The sequence below is a fragment of the Petaurus breviceps genome, unplaced genomic scaffold (genome assembly GCF_028583685.1).
Source record: "Petaurus breviceps papuanus isolate PSGF00001 unplaced genomic scaffold, PetGlider_PUasm1.0 40, whole genome shotgun sequence".
Taxonomy (NCBI): Eukaryota; Metazoa; Chordata; class Mammalia; order Diprotodontia; family Petauridae; genus Petaurus; species Petaurus breviceps.
The window spans coordinates 1,000,209-1,017,224 of record NW_027186315.1 but is presented as its reverse complement, the minus strand read 5'-3'; the positions used below and the strand labels follow the sequence as shown (position 1 = coordinate 1,017,224).

The 17,016-nt window shown below is 35.0% G+C and overlaps 1 pseudogene; it reads left to right on the top strand.

The window, feature by feature from the left end:
• The first annotated feature begins 14,720 nt into the window (after positions 1 to 14,720).
• LOC138170858 (large ribosomal subunit protein eL22 pseudogene) lies at positions 14,721 to 15,097 on the top strand (annotated as a pseudogene).
• Positions 15,098 to 17,016: the final 1,919 nt, after the last annotated feature.

Below are 17,016 nucleotides of genomic sequence, written 5' to 3'. Positions count from 1 at the left end.
CAGGTAGATAAAGTAGAAAGCACCCACATTTTCAAGCCTTTAAAACAATCAGGCTACCTCAGGCAAAGGTCCTCCTCTCCCCACTCACAGCAACCACCCAGTGTCCGGGAAGTGCGCTCCCAGCAGCTCCGGCCCCTGGCAGTCCTCACAGGAGTCCTTAGCAGAAATTCTGTCTAACTCAAAAAGGGCTTTGCGCTGCCGTTGCCTCTGCTGCTCCTGCCGCCGTCGCCACCACCACCAGCCACCACAGGAACTCTCCTTTGGCTTCTGCTTCCTCTTGCTCCGCCCCTTCCTGCTACGTCAGCAAGTCCAATGGGGCATGGAAGATCTTTAAATCCCATAACCCTTACAAGGAGGGACTTGCCAAAGACTGGAACAGGAAGGACAGAAGAGGTGGGCAGAAGAGAGGAGCCATATAAAAGCGGGAGCACAAGCTGGGACAGAGCAGAACTGGGAGGAAGCACGGCTGTGGCACCGACAGTTTGTCTGCCTGTGTTGATGTTGATGTTGATATCAGACCTGTCTTATGACAGAGGATGTTGCTGTTTTTATAGAAGCCCTGGGACCTCACAGCTGGTTCAGAAGCCCTGAAGAGGACTCTCTTTTTGTCTGTTTACAGAAGTACTGGAGGAGGGTTTTACTGATGTTTTCAGAGGTCCTTGGACTTTATTGATCATTTGTGTTGATTTCTCACACCTTATTTGTGGTTTGATTTCACAGGCAGAAAGTGAAATGATGATGGTGCAGGCAATGCATGTTGTTGTGACTGTTAAGTATTGTCTTCCAAGAAACAGAAACTGTGAAGGGCTTGAGGTAAACTGGTCACTGTGAGCTTTAAAATGGAATGGGAACTGAATGAGGAACTGGACAAGGAGCTGGAGCAGGAGCTGGACCAGGAGTTGAGAGTTGCCTACCTGTGAATCCAGGTGATGGTTGGGTGAATTCATGGGAGAGCTGGGAGGAATGAAGAGGAACCACGGAATTTGGGAGGCAGCCTCAAGACAAGATGAAAGGACCTTTCCTTGGGTACTTACTGCTGACTGACAAGATCATGATTTATTGTGACCTAGGTGTAGGAGAATTTTTACTTTGTGCCACTTTAGGATGATTGAGTTAAGGATGATTGGAAGCTAGTCTCTAATCAAGAAGAAAGAAGACTTTCTGACTGACGAAATTAAGATAATGTGACCTAGGGGTAGGAAATCTTTGTACTATGTTTAAAACTATGTGGCCACCTTAGTAATAACTTGATACATTTTATTGCTGTGAATGTTGAAGTTTGGTTTATGTAAATGTTTTGCTTTAGTTTACTGCTGAATAAATAGAGAGTTTACTATATCATTTGATCAGAATCTTAAATATATTCATAGCAGCAGTCCTCTGGAAAGCTGCTTATGCTTGGCTTTACAGCAGAATATACCTAACTTTGCTCCTATGAAACAATCCTTCAAATATTTTAAGACAGAAATAATTTCCTTGCTACCTTTAATTTTCTCCATGCTTAATATCTGAGGATCCTTTAAACTAATTTTCATATAGCATGGTTTCAAGTCCCCACATTATCCTTGCTCTCTTCCACAGACATATTCTAACTTGTCAGTGTCCTTTATAAAATAAAACACTGAGAAAGGAACATGCTGTTCAAGATAAGACTAATCTTATCAGGGCTGAATACAATGGAACAATCTTTTCTCTGATAAATAAAAATTTAACATTTTTTCTAGTGTTAGTTATCTAGATATCTGAGAATCTCAAACCTTATCTGAGAAAAATTGATACAATGCATTTGAAAACTGCCCTTCTTATCCTAGATGCATTAATTTTGTTTGTGGAAAAACTTTTTCAATTTCATGTAATAATTCATTTTATCTTTTGCATTTGTCTCTATTTATGGTTTGGTAAAGAATCAATAACCTATTCAGAATTGTGAAAGGATTACGTGACCTTCTTGCATTTTAATACTTTTCAAATTAATGTCACCTATCCCTTTTGAATTTATTATGGAATATAGTGTAGGGTGTTGGTCTAATTCTGCCTGACTGTGTTCTAGTTTTCCAAGAAGTTTAGATCAAACAGGGAATTATTTTCTAAGTTATTTATTTATCAAATTTTATGTTTTTTAAATTTCATTTTTTTCTGATTCTCCCTTTCACTTACTTTGATCTTAATTAAAAAAAAATCAGATGCCAAACTATTTTGGTTACTGCTGCTTTATAATATTGTTTAACTTCTGCGAATGGTTTCACACTTCACCTGTATAATTTTTCATTATTTCATTTAATTTTCTAGATATGTTCTTTCTCCAAATGAATTTTGTTATTATTTTATTGAATTCTTCAATGTATCTCTTTTATACTATAGTTGTTATAATATTAAATATAAATTAATTTTGTCAGTCTGAGATAAAAACTCATCTTCTATAGGAACATTTTTTTGATATCTCTCTTAAGTATAGTACCTTTCTTCTGTTGTTTATTTTCTATTTGTTTTCTGTATAGTTTGTTCATACATAGTGGTTTATTATTGTCCCCATCATTGGATTGTGAGCTCTTTGGTGCAAAAGAATATCTTTGCATCCACTGAATTTAGCATGGTGCCTGGCAATGGGCATTTATTTTATGCTTGTTGGTTTTTATTACTTTCTCTAAAAAAATAACATTGTCTCTTGTGCCATTGCTAATGCTAACATTTCTAGAAGTGCATGAAACAATAATAGGGAGTGTAGTCATCATGATTTTACTACTTCATTTATTAGGAATGTTTGTAGTGTGTCCTCATTACATATGATGATTGCTTTTAGATAATACTTTTATGATTTAAAGTGATTCATCAATGCATATTTTATAGGCTTTTTAGCAAAAAGGGTTTTGTTTCCTTAATGTTGAACTATTCCTAAATCTCATTTTGTTGTAATGAATGACATATTTCTTGGATATATTACCATAATATGTTAATAATATTTTATTTGTCAATATTAATTTAGCATTGTTCAGTCAATGTTCATTAACGATATTGGTCTATAGTTCTTTTGTACTTTCTCCTTCTCTGGTTTAGGTATTAGAACAACATTTATCTTATGAAAATTAGTCTGGTAAAGTGCTATTTTTATCAGTTTTGGGGACTAATTAATATAATTGATGCTTATAAGTTTGAGAGAACTCTCTTGTGAATCCATCAGGGATGGATTTTTTTCTTTGTTAGTTTTTTGAGAATTAGTGATTTTTATTTTTTCTCAGCTTATATCACCTAGTATTTCTATTTGGATTTCTCTTAATTCAACAATATTTTATTTTAAGGTATTCTGCTAATTTTTTGGTACCTTCAGGGGTTTTTTTGAAAGCATTTAAATCTGTATAAAGTCTTTTGATAAGAATTTTTTCTTCTAATTTTGTTGAAATCCTGTTCTTCCAACTTGGTTATTATTTTATTAATTTTTTTTTCTTTTTAATCATATAGGCTACAGGGATATCAATTTTCTTGTTAAAAAAGAAAACTTTTAGTTTTATTTACCTTTTTTGTAGTTTTGGGTTTTCAGCTTATCTCTTTCCTCTCTAATTTTTAATCTTTTTTCTAAACTCATTTTAGTTTCTTTGCTATTTCTATTTTAAAATATATATTCAATTCACTGATACTCTCTTACTATTTTGTTGATGTATCTATGTGAGATATGATTTATACACTAAGGACTGCTTTGGCTGCATCCAATAAATTTTGGCATATTGCTTACTCATTATCATTTTTTTTCACATTGTTTCACATTGTTTCTGTACTCTGTGGTGCTCTCCTGTCATAGCATGTGGGGGTCCGAGTGAGTACATCAATGCTTAGGATTAGCTTTACCATTAGTTCATAGGATGGTTACATCATTAGGCTTTTTGATATCGTAGTCCATGGAGACAACTCCAACTACTTTATCTCTTCTACATAATTTTATTGTGTGGAGAATTGAGAGCTTGAGAGGATTTGAAAATAAGTCTAATCATCCATCTTATTGGTCATGTGATCCATATATTTCCATATTCATTAACTTAGCTTAATCTCTAATATCTTTATTTTTCCTTGAAGTTATCAAACTTCAACTGTAACTAATTATGAATGCAAAACATCTTCATTTAACTCCCACAGTTTCCTGCCTATGACATTGTAAATTGTATAGTGATTTTCTATAGGTTTTATTTGGCCATATTAGTCATGCCCTATATGAATCTCTAGATGTAGGTAGCAGCCTGATGATTTATAAAGTCTTGGGAGATTCATTATCATGTCCCATATATTTGCCCTTTGAAGAGAGAACCTCCAACAGCTGGCCATGCCATGTTGATATATTAACTCCATGGATAACACTTAGCAAGGAGTTACCAAATTCAATGATCATTTTTTTTTCAATTTGGAAAGTAAGTGATTTTCTACACATCTGATAGAATCTGTGTAGTCTCCTTATTTTATTAAGCAAAGAATAATTACTTTTGGAATGTGACATGGTAAGTAAAAAGACACAGACTCTTGAATCAAAAGATTTAGGCTTAAATTTCACCTCTGACATCTACTACTTTTATGCCCTTGGGAAAGTAAAAGAGAAAAAAAACAAACCTCCAGATGTCTCAGTTTCTTCATTTGTAAAATTGTGGGGGGGAGGAGGGATAGACATGATAGCCTCTAAAATGTAGGTCAATTTTAGATCAATGATATTTAGAAAGTTTTGATGCAACATGAAGAGAAGGAATACAACAAAATTGTAGTGGAAAGGATGGTGAATCTAGAATTAAAAGATAAGAATTCGACTCTCAGCTTTGCTATGTAATATCTAAATTACTTCAAGTTACATAAATAACTGTACAATTCCTTATAAATATAATTCAGATAGTTGTAAAGTTTTATTCTTTTAATCTTTTCTCCCCAAATTGCTTCATACTAACTTAGATTTTATCAGATTTCCTCATCTATATATGCATACAGGCATGCATACATACATATACACACATACATATATGTGTGTGTATATATATATATGTGTATATATGTATACATTTCCTCTCCTAGTTTCTTTTTGTTACCTTTTTGGATAATATGAAAATATGCTTGTGACATTTTTACTTTCTCTAATATCCCAGAGAGCAGAGATAAATCCTTTTCTCCTTGCACCTTCTTTACCAGGAATGCCAACCTTGCATGCCATACACATCCCAGTATTAATCATATATATCCCATTATTAATCATATCTGGAAGAAACAAACATAAAATCTCTTCAGTTCACTGCCTCATTATCAATATTAATAGTGCTTCTCACAGGGATTGAATGAAAGACTGAAATGCCCAACTACTACATTAGGAAATATAGACTGTTTCTTTGGAGGGAAGGTAGGGATTTTAACTTATGATTTTCATTATAATTTAGGACCAAAATGCTTAACTTGAGAAAACATCTATGAAATAACAGAAGCATGGTATTTGGAGCTGGTAAAAATTTTAGATATCATCTCATTTATCCTTTTCATCTTACAAATGAAGGAAAGTAAAATCCAGAAAGTTTAAGTTATTTCCCCAAATATCATGGAAAATTCAGGAGATGTAATGAATTTTCTCTGGTTTCCAATTCAGTGGTCTTTCAAACATTCCATGATGCTTCTCTTAATAACAATAAGGGGTAGGCGGGTAAGGAGGTATTGGAATAATAAGACACAGTGCTATATAATGGCTTGAAAATCTGTGTGACCTTGGATAAGTCACTCAACTTCTCATTGTCCCACAACAATTCTCTAACATTACAATTTGCAGAGCAAGTGAAAACAGGTCTGGTGCAAACTCCTGCTCCTCCTCCTCCTTCTTCTCTCTCTCTCTCTCTCTCTCTCTCTCTCTCTCTCTCTCTCTCTCTCCTATGCAAATAGTCACATAATATCTAAATGCTTCATGTGTATATTTGGTGTTTAGGGAGGAGTAACATCTCTGATATGAGGGCTTACCAAACCCTTCTCAGTGATGCCCATATACCTTCAGTGTCTAGTTATCACCCAACTCTCATCTTTGGTTCCAAGAAGCTGGTAAGCACAGTAGCCATACCCCAGGAAACCCATATTTTCAGGAAGGCTAAACCAGGTTGAAGGTAACAGATAGGACTTCCTTAAACCCATTGGTAAAATAGAGGGATGTTTACCCCAAGCATGTGAAGATTTCCCTCAGTGGGATGGGTATATAAGAATAATTTCTTCCAAAAGCCAAAATGCTGGAGCACTTAAAATTTGGTCAGACACTGAAGATGCCAAGGTCATCTATATCATCCCAGGCTGTAGCCAATTGTCCTGACTATTTTCCTGTCACTGAACTTTGGTGACTCTGGAAGAGAGAGTGGGACTGATGACTCTGTGCAACTCTGCCTCACTTAAATCCAATTCAGGAATAAGGAAAGATATCACCCATTCATGATGACATTAGATCTCTTCAAGAATGAAGGATGAAAAGGAACAATAACACAAATGTTTCATGAATATATGTGTAGTAAGGAATAAAGCTTAATCACCACCACCACCACCACTACAACTTCCATCCAAACTAGGCTACATTTTCTTGTAAAAAATCATAGTGATTGATTCAGTGCAAGAAAAAGCCATCACTTCCTTAACACCTTGGTATAAATTAACTGCAAGGAGTGATTTAGATCACAAAGAATACTGTAAGTAAAAAGAGCTTCATTCAGCTGAATCAATTTGAGGTTTCCTTAATGCCTATTCTTTTTGAATACTCTTCTACTGCTTTGGCTAAGAAAATCTCTCTTTTTAAAAACTGCTTAACAAGGTTTAAGTTTCTCCTTTCATTTCTTTATTGAACCTATGTTACCAGGGAGTTGGCCTCAGAAAGGGCCAGCCCCAAATAAGGATGTTGCTTTTCTCTTGTGCATAGAATAGTACAGTTTGATTAAATGGGCTAGAATACTATTGCTAAGGAAGAAAGATTCTTCCACACTTTTATCATGAAACATTTGTTTGAAGATCATCTTGTACACGTTTATTCAAAAGGAACAACCCAAAGGAACATCAGGGAAGAAGGATGTTGAATGTGTTTACCTCTTTTTGTTTAAAGGAAAAGTGGCACAGTATGGTGGTTTGACTGCTGGAAATGCAGGTTGAAAGAACAAGGTTTGTTTGATCCTCCCTCTGACTCTTACAAGGTGTGTCACCCAGAGAAAGTCACCCTACTTCTTGGGGCCTCATATTAAATTGACTTCACACTTCACTTCTTCATTTCACATCTGTAAAATGAGGAAGTAGGATTTCATGTCCTCTTAGGTCCCATTCAGCTCTAAATCTATGATTTTTATGATGTTATCATTGTAAATTAAAAAGGAAATTAATGCCAAAGATAATTCAAAAGCTTAAAATTTCAAAGGTATTAAAATATCACTTATCCAATCTTACTACAAATAAGGTCTTTAGACTTCAGAGTCACAGGTCATTCTATTACATAGTATATTGAATCAAGCATCAAAGATATGGGAATAAATCAACCCCTTTGTGATCTATAAACTAAAGCAAAATAAAATTGAATCTTTGTAATTAAATGGTGCCAAAACTTTGGGGGCTATCTCTTCCTTCCTGCTTGAGTTATTTTACTTATCTTATTTCATATACTTTACCATTATGGCTACTGACACTTCTTATTTCAGATTTTATGATGCCTAAATTTTTTGTAGTGTTTAAAGTATCCTTCTGCCCTTCTTTCATATTAGAAAAATACTATATAGATCTAAAGAAAATAAGTCCAGATTTATGTGAATATTAATAACTTTTATGAAAAATAATTCAATGGGGAGTACAATCAATGTGCAATTATATGATTTTTATAAAACTTTTTTTATATCACAAGAACAAAGCACTACTAAGGAAAATAAAGCATTAGAAACTAGGATATATTTTCATCCATTGGTGCAATAGTTATGTTATATCCAAAAGAGTTAGATTATGAAAGGATTAGATTCCCTTAGATAGAACATAATTCTTAGGGACAAAAGGATTTTAAATCCTCGTTGGTTTGAAAAAAATTTAATATAGCATTATATCCTTTAAAGAATGATGTTTCTAGCTGTAAAGCCTTTTTAAAATGTATGTACTTTCTATGAAAAATGAAAGATAAAAATAAATCTACCTTATTCAGAGAAAAAGCATTTTTACTAGAGAATAAAGGATTGAAGTGACATCTAATAATATTAATAAAAGAATACAGACCATGTAGAAGTAGACTTCACCTTTCAATATCAGTGACTTAGACTATGTATCAGAAAGACCTGATGATTCCAGACATTTCTCATAGAATCAAATAGTCATAGAATTTTAGCATTGAAAGGAACTTCAGAGGTCACATAGTTCAACAGCTTCTCTCTCTCTCTCTCTCTCTCTCTCTCTCTCTCTCTCTCTCTCTCTTTCTGTCTTAATTATTTCTTGATCTCTTATAATTTCACTGGCTTCATTTTGCCCAATTCTGATTTTCAAGGTGTAATTTTCTTCCTTAAGATGCTGCATCTCCTCTTTTTTCTTTTTTTAATATTTTCTTTTCTTTTTCAATTTTGTTTATTTTTATTTTACATCATTCATTTCCACAAGAATTGTTACAAATATTCTCCCCTTCTTTCCCAAACCCACCACTCCAAAACAGCAATCCCACTGTATACCCCCTCCCCAATCTGCTCTCTCCTATATCCTCCCCCATTCCCCCTCCAACTTTCCAATGGGGCAAGAAGGATCTCTAGTCCCAGTGCCTGTATATCTTATTTCCCAGTCACACTAAAAATTAAAATAATAATAATTATTATATATTTTAAACATTTCATTTTAAAACGTTGGATTCCAGATCCTTTCCCTTCCTCCTTCATCACCCACCCTTACTGGGAAGATAAGCAATTTGATACAGATTGTACATGTGTAGCTACACAAAACATTTCCATAGTGAATATATTGTAAAAGATTGACTGTATTTCCCTCCCTCCTATTCTGTTCCCCACTTGTTCTATTCTTTACTTTGACCCTGTCTCTTTTCAAAAGTGTGTGCTAACAACTTCCCTCTCCCCAAACTCACCTCCCCTCCACCATCCCCCATCTCATACCTTTCACCCCTACTCTCCTGTAGAGTGAGATACCCTATTTAGTGTGTATGTCATTCACTCCCTAAGCCAAATTTCATCAGAGTAAGGTTGACCCTTTTGTGTTCCTGTTCTTCCCCTCCATTGTAACAGTTTTCCTTTACCTCTTCTATATGGAATCATTTATCCCATTCTGTCTCTCCCCATCTCCTTTTATTATATTCCTCTCTCACCTCCCAATTGCACCTTTTAAGTATCATCTCTTCCTATTAAATTGGTCCTGTGCCCTCTGTCTATGTATACCTGTACACATATATACACACACTCACATATGTATTCATATGCTTATATACCCTCCTATATAGATAAATGTATGCACTTATACATATACATATATATACATTTATATTCCCTTCAACTATTCTCATACTGAGAAAAGTTTCATAAATAACAATTTTCATTTTTCCATGTAAATTGTTCAACTTTGATAAAATCCTTATGATTTCTTTTCCCTGTTTACCTTCTCATGCTTCTCTTGCTTCTTGTATCTGAATGTCAAATTTTCTATTCAACTCTGGTTTTTTCATCATGAATGCTTGAAAGTCCTCTATCCTGCTGAATAACCATAGTTTCCCCTGACACATGACACACAGTTTTGCTGAGTACGTGATTCTTGGTTTTAATCCCAGCTTCTTTGACCTCTGGAATATCATATTCCAAGCCTTTCGATCCCTCAGTATAGAAGCTGACAGATCCTGTGTTATCTTGATTGTTTTTCCACAATATTCCAATTGTTTCTTCTTGGCTGCTTATAATATTTTCTCCATGATCTGGGAACTCCAGAACCTGGCTATAAAATTCCTAGGAGTTTTCTTTTGGGGATCTTTTTCAAGAGATGATCTGTGGATTCTTTCAACCTCTATTTTGCCCTCTGCTTCTAAAGTATTAGGGCGATTTTCCTTGAGAATTTCTTGAAGGATGATTTTTAACTTCTTTTTTTTTTGATCATGGCTTTCAGGTAGTCCAATAATTTTTACATTATCTCTCCTAGATCTATTTTACAGGTCAGTGGCTTTTGCAATAAAATATTTCACATTGCTTTCTATTTTTTTTCATTTGTTTGGATCTATTTAATAGTATCTTGATTTCTCATCAAGTCACTAGATTCCATTTCCTCCATCTAACTCAGAAGGAATGATTCTCTTCAGTGTGCTTTTGAGATTCTTTTTACATCTGGCAAATTTGTTTTTTTTTTTTTAAGGCAATCTTCTCCTCAGGCTTTTTGAGCCTCTTTTGTCATTTGAGTTAGTGCATTTTTAAGGTGTTATATTCTTCAGTCAGATTGTTGACTCCCTTTTCATGATTTTCTTGCATCATTCTCATTTCTCTTCCCAATTTTTCCTACATTTCTCTTATTTGGGTTTCAAAATCCTTCTTAAGCTCCTTTATGGCCTATAACCAATTCATATTTTTCTTTGAAGTTTTGGTGTGGGAGTTTTGACTGTGTTGTCTTCCTCCTGTTCCATGCTTTGATTCTTTTTGTCCACAAAAAAAGGAGTACAAAGTCGAATCGCTGTGCTTGCTTTGTTTCCTTTTCTTGCCCATGTTGCCACTCAATTACTTGACTTTTGACCTTTTTGCCACAGTAGAACTCTTCTTCCAGAGAGGAGAGCTTTGTCCCAAATGGCTGGGTTTTACTCAGCTGCTGGGGCTATTATTTGGCTGCCCTCTCATAAGCCTCCTCTTGCTCTGGCACACTGGTCACGCACCCCAGGACCTCCATCTCAGACAATGATCCAGATCCAAGCAGGTTAAAGCAAGAGATATTACAGATTTGTTGCTTGATCTCCCTACAATCTTGCAGGCCAGGAGCTCTGAAGCAGCCATGTGGTGCTACTTCTCCCTCTTGGGGGCAAAGACCAGACCACACTTACAGAGCCCCTGTTCCCTAAATCCTCTGACCTGTCACTTTGTCTTTGGCATTTATGAGTTGATAAGTCTAGAAATCACTGTAGCTGCTGGTGATCCACTCTCCTGATGTCACTCTAGCTGTGTCTGGTCAGGCTGTGTTTTAGCTAAATCCACGGACTTACGTGGGCTTGGGATCTGCTCCCAGTGTGCGGTGATTGACTCTTTGTGCCTCTCTGCTGGGCTGTCTTCAGTGGGGGCTTTGTTTATCTCTGTCACTTTGTGGATTCTGTAGCCCTAAGGTTTGTTTAGAGTCATTCTTATAGGTTTTTGTGGTGGTTATGGTAGTGCAGGGAGTCTTCCTGCTTCTATGCTGTCATCTTGGCTTCATCCTCCTTCATCTATGCTTTCTTTCAAGCTCTTGTTTAAAATGTTGCCAGAATATGACAAAGCCCTGCATCACACCTATATATTTTCCCATAGACTAATGTTTCATTGACAAGTCTCTCTGATTATCTGCCCAGTTATATATCTTAATTATGCTTTCATTCAATTTAAATCCAATTATCTTTCATACAAGCACATGCATATGATGAAAGATAGTAAAATGATGTGTTGTATTCTATATCCATATACATGTCCATATATATATATATATACATACACAATACAAAAATAGAACTTTTTATTAGAAAGAGATCTCAGTCGATAAACATTTGTTAAGCACCTACTATAGCCAATAAGTATTGATCTCTGGGTCCACAAAAAGAGACAATGTCTCAAGGACTTCAAAATCTATCTGCTTTAGATATCTCCATCACATCTACATGTTATCTCTATGTTAGTTTTATAACTGAAGGAAGATCTTTTTTAATGCAATTCTTCTGTATGGCAAGGTGGTTTGTAGTATATTTACACTTTATCTCTCATTCCTCCTCATTCAAATGTTCTCCCTGTACTTTCTCATACAAATATAAATCTTAATATGAGTTTACCTTCTTGACATGCAGTGTCACTGTACCACCACTTTTATCTAATGTTGCTTCTGAAAAATTCATACACTTCCTTTGATATTTTTAAATCACTAAACCTCTGAACTCATTGAAATTTTTTTGAATTTATTATAATTTTATGTTCATCATTCTAGAGATGTGAGGTCATATGTATAAATGTCTTCCTTTGTATTCAGTTTCTCCTTCAAGTGACTTAACCTTTTGTTTGATATAATTTTTCTAATGCCATTCTTTGGCTTCTTTTTGCCATCTATTTTAGCAGGTATATCTGGGAAGTTTTTTTTTCCTTGTCCCTACTGCTTTTAATTTAAAAACAATGGAAATCAGATCATCCAGCTTTCCATGATTTTTTTCTAGCCCTTTTAAATGTATGCTGTTCCTAGAAAAATAACAAACCTAAAACTTCAGCCTCAACAATTATCTAGAAAACAATTCCAGCTCTAATACCAACTTATTATTTTAATTGTCTTACTTATATTTTGTTTCCTTCATTCAACAAAAAAATTATTATGTACCTTCTATGTTTCAGACATTATATTAGTGGAATATAAAGGCAAAACCCTTCCCATTAGGGTAACTACATTCTGTTGGAGAAAATAACATACAAAAATATGAACACCAAAAATAAATGCAAAATATATACAAAGGATATATGAAGAAATCTCTTGGAGCACAAGAGTAGATGAATGGAACACACTATTTACTGTGGTGCTCAAATCAACACCTGTGAACAAAATATCCTTTTCAATTCCAGCTTGCTCTAGAATCTCCTGAGAAGTAATGGAAAGGAGTGACAAATGAATCAGAGGATGTACCACTAGAGATGAGTGAACAACAACAATGAAGTGATCCTTCCTCAAAAAATATAAATGTCACAGAAACAAATGATCACACTTATGTTATAAGAATACAGATCTGAAGCAGTGTCTGAAAGCATCCCCATTTTCCCCATAGTAGCCTCATTTAAAATTGTGGAAGAAGGAAACTAAACCTGTTCAGGACTGTGGCAATTTCTTTTCCACTCCATTAGCGACTCAAGGAGAGTTCAGAATGGTAAGCAAGATTTCTCCTTCTTCATCCATAATCCAGAGATGAAGGAGGGCTCATTTTGTTTCTAGATACTACTGCTGTCACAGTCAAGATAAAATTATAAGTTACTGTCCTTCTCTCTAGAAAAGATATTTTTAAAAATACGATTCACTGATTTTGTTTAAAAAAATGAGCCCATTTAGAAAGCTAAGTAAAAAAAAAGTAGCCTAGAAGAATATGGAATAATTTATTTACCTTGGTCTCATCCTTGCCTTTTGAATTTTTTTTTGCAAAAACTGGAGAGTTACTTTTGCTCTGACACCTTTCAGTTGTGTGATGAATTAGCAGCAACAACTGATGAAAACCTCATGGTCAGAAATTCCATTTTTGTCAAATTGGGATGTGTGTGTGTGTGTGTTACAGCAATAAGGCAGGATTGACTGCAGGAGTTTCCATCCTGTGGTCAAATCTACTTTGAAATGCTGGTCTCAGCAGTTGTCTTCATGCACAACACAATTCTCTCTCAGCTCCTACATCTGAACCTGTTCTTTTGATCAAAATTTGGTAGACAGGAATCATTATTACCCAGTGATTTTTCAGGTCCCCGCCATGTCTAAGCTTCCAATTAAATTGATCTTTACCAGGCCAAATATCCCAAATCACCATTTTCTCCTGTCAGGTCTCTGGAATTATTAAAAAGGCATCTGTACTATTCACTCCCCAAAGTACTAATCGCCATTACACATTTAGCTAAAATTCTGCTTGTTTTTGGAATGGTGCCTGGACATCATTGTCCTTTATCGTCCTTGAACAGGAAAGTGCAGTGCTTTTCTGCATTTCTCCTTTCTCCTTTACTATACTCATAGTCAGCTCAGAATGTCCTGTCCTGGTCTCATGGAGAACATATAAGCTCCAGATGGTTTTCTCCCTCAACTCTTAAGCTCACAGTCCTACTACAATTAATAATTACTTGCCTTCTGTTTTGCTATAACACTGCAATCAGACTCTTTGACATGTATAGGTATGTGCTTACTCAAAAAGAAGCACAAAGCATCTCAGCCTAGAGCCATCTAGGGAAAAGCAAAGCACTAATGTGCAAACCAACAAGGATATTCCTTCTCCTAGGTTCCTCAAGGCAATATCCCTGTACCTTTTTCTTTCAAGCCACAAATGAAAAACAAACAAATGAGATTTTTGTTTGTTTTTTTCATGTCTGAGGAAACTGTTCTATCCAGCTACTGGAATACTCAGGATTTTTACTTTTTATCACATGATTATATGTGGATAAAGCATACCCAGGTTTCTTAAAATACACTGGCTTCTCAAACTTTGTCTTGTTTATACCTAGGACTTTAATATGCATCAATTTAGCAAACCTCTGATCCCTTTCATTCCCTTCCCCCAACACACATAATGGGGGAAGGGAATGATCTGGGATTTCTTCATGTTTGGGAAACTCCTGATGGAATATCCTTTCACTTACTGAGTCTGGAAAATTTTTTGTTTGAGTTTCAAGGGCACTGAGATTTCAAGTTACTTACCCATGGTCAGTTAGGTAATATGTGTCAGAGACAGATCATGAACCTAAGTATTCTGGATTTCAAGGCTAGCCCTCTATCTATTACATTATACCATCACCAAATTCACCAGTGTCATCATAGCATAGTAGAAATGAATCTACTTTTCTGCTTTCTTGAATGTCATGGCTCCCATGAAGAAATCTATGATGAAGAGCAACAAAAAAGAGAAGTAACTCCTCAAATTTTCCCTGGATTGTACTCATCCTGGGGAAGATGGGATTATGGATGCAGATAATTTTGAACAGTTTTTACAAGAATTTATCAAAGTTAATGTAAAGGCTGGCAACCTTGGAGGCAGAGTTGTGACCACTGAAAGAAGCAAGAGCAAGATCGCCATGATGTCAGAGGTGCTATTTTTTCTAAAAGGTATTTGAAGTACCTGACAAAGAAATACTTACAGAAGAACAATCTTCGCAATTGACTTTGGGTGGTGGCCAATAGCCAAGAGAATTATGAATTATGGTACTTCCAGATTAACCAGGATGAAGAGGAAGATTAAACCCTTTTGGGTCTGGAAATGTTTTGTATATTATCTTGAATAAACCTGAACCAAGAAAAAATTAATCTAAAAATAAATATTAGAGGTTGTTTAGCCAAATTAATCATTTTACATATCAGGAAATATGGTGAGGGCTGTAAAACAATCTGTCCATGATCCCACAATTGTTAAGTGGTAGATCTGACTTGTCAATCCAGTTTCTTTTTTTTGAACGCAATACCCTTAAGAATCTTTTCATTGCCCAAGCTAAGCTTCTTTTAACTCAGGCCAATTATCCACCTTCATGACTTCTAAACAGTTAAAATGTGACAGGTGTAAGTTTGTGAGCTGTGTATGTGGAGAGAGTGTATGTGTGTGTGTATGTGTGTTTACGGAAGAAATGGGTTGATACTACATACTCATTTTAGCATGTTCTTTGTAATAAGTTACAAACAAAAGGTATATTCTACAACGTACAACAACTTTCAGAATTCTAGCCTGATGATCCTCAAACTCAATTCAACAATTTCATTGAACTCTCAAATTGGGCCCATTGAAAAGTAACTGAGATAATGTGATGGAAGAGACAGTGAAGTGTCTGTCATTCTTTGGACAAGAGAACTATGTGCATTGGAAAAAGAATTATAAAAGAATGTGTCACAGGAGGAAAAATGTATATGTACATCTATCTATCTATCTATCTATCTATCTATCTATCTGTCTGTCTGTCTGTCTGTCTGTCTGTCTATCTGTCTGTCTGTCTGTCTATCTATCTGTATGTGTATATCTATATAAATATTATGTATGTATATATGTACACACTTTCTACTATATTGTATAATTTATGTATATTTGTACCTGTGAGTATACACATGCTAGAAAACGTAATTAAAGGAGATATGCCACAGGCCATTATTATTTTTTAAATCCAGGCCTCTGATTTCATTGGATTACACAGCTCCCTAGTGAGTAAATTCCTTCTACTAAAGAAGATCAAGAACTGTTGTGCAGCTAATAGTTTTAAAGAATTGGCTGGGTGCACAGAGAGGTTAAATAACTCTCCCAGGCTCACCAAGACAATATGTTGAAGAGGCAGGACTCAAACCAGGCCTTCCTGATTCTTAGGTTAGACCTTAATCTCCTATACCACACTGGGCCTCCCTTGTTCAACCAGTATTTATTGGGTTCCTGCTATATAGTCTTATGATAGTAAAGTAGGAAGTGACAACTGAGAATTAAAATGGTAATTCTAAAGTTAAAATAAGTTGGTGTTTACTGAATTGAGAGAGAAAATTCTTTAAAGAGTCAATTGTGCATGATATGGGTTATGAAAATCTGTATACTCTAGAATATTACTAATAAAACATTTGCAGTGACTGTATAGGGTCTATGTAAAATTGTCAATATTGTAATCAATGTTTTTTTTCTTCAAGGTTGTACTTAAAATCATCCTATAATGACAAGATACCATATATAAGACTAATCAAAGACCTCCTATGCATATCCTGAAATGTTTTAAAATTGGGTGAAGTACAACCCTCTCCATTACTGAAAGAATACAGCACAGCAATAATAAAATAAATGAATACATGAACCTTGAAGTAATAAAGAAATTGTTTTTTATCACAAATTTAAAAAAGTATTTAAATTCATTCTTGAAAATACTATAATTGGAATGATGGTTCATAAAATGAGAGATCATGTTTAAAAGACAATAGTAGAGTTTGGTAGCTATCACTAGGTTTTTGGAAACCTCCCTTCCCCAACCCCTCAACTTTGTGTTATATGTTTGTTATTTTGACAACAGAATATCTTTACTCCTAATTTTGGGAGGTACATAAGTCAACTGAATTATCACTGAAGAATTTTTTTTTCCCCAAGACCAAACAATTCTGCAGAGCCTTTGAGAATTGCTCATGGTCACATAGAGAGTAAATATC